The following is a 353-nucleotide window of genomic DNA, read 5'->3' on the forward strand; positions in this document are numbered from 1 at the left end:
TTCAAAAACTTTTGACTGGTAGTGTAGGCTGATTATTCTTATAGATTGAAACAAATGTGCTTCAGCCAGTATAAAGAGTATGAAAAGTGCTCTGAGTTGCTGCAGGGAAAGAAAAAATAAAGAGCAACAACAAAAACATGCTGCTGGAGACGGGCTTATAGAAAATGCAGACGGATTGTCTGCCAGCAGGAGGTGCTGTGAGAGCGGAAGAACTAGCGGTTTCTCCAGTAACGGCTGTAATCAAATCAGCTCCGCTCATGAACGCTTCTTTATCAGATCAAATGAAAATGCCATCGAAACTTTTCTGAAGACAGTCGGTTCCCTTCACCTATACATTTATATAAAACACCCGC

At 41.4% G+C, this 353-nt stretch overlaps 1 protein-coding gene across 1 annotated transcript in view; it reads right to left on the bottom strand.

Annotated features, from left to right (window-relative positions):
* dync2h1 (dynein cytoplasmic 2 heavy chain 1) overlaps nt 1–353 on the bottom strand; it is a 96,262-nt gene that overhangs the window by 12,354 nt on the left and 83,555 nt on the right. The gene's annotated exons all lie outside the window — the stretch shown is intronic.

The sequence above is a fragment of the Sinocyclocheilus rhinocerous genome, unplaced genomic scaffold, assembly GCF_001515625.1.
Source record: "Sinocyclocheilus rhinocerous isolate Xijiao unplaced genomic scaffold, SAMN03320098_v1.1 scaffold215, whole genome shotgun sequence".
Taxonomy (NCBI): Eukaryota; Metazoa; Chordata; class Actinopteri; order Cypriniformes; family Cyprinidae; genus Sinocyclocheilus; species Sinocyclocheilus rhinocerous.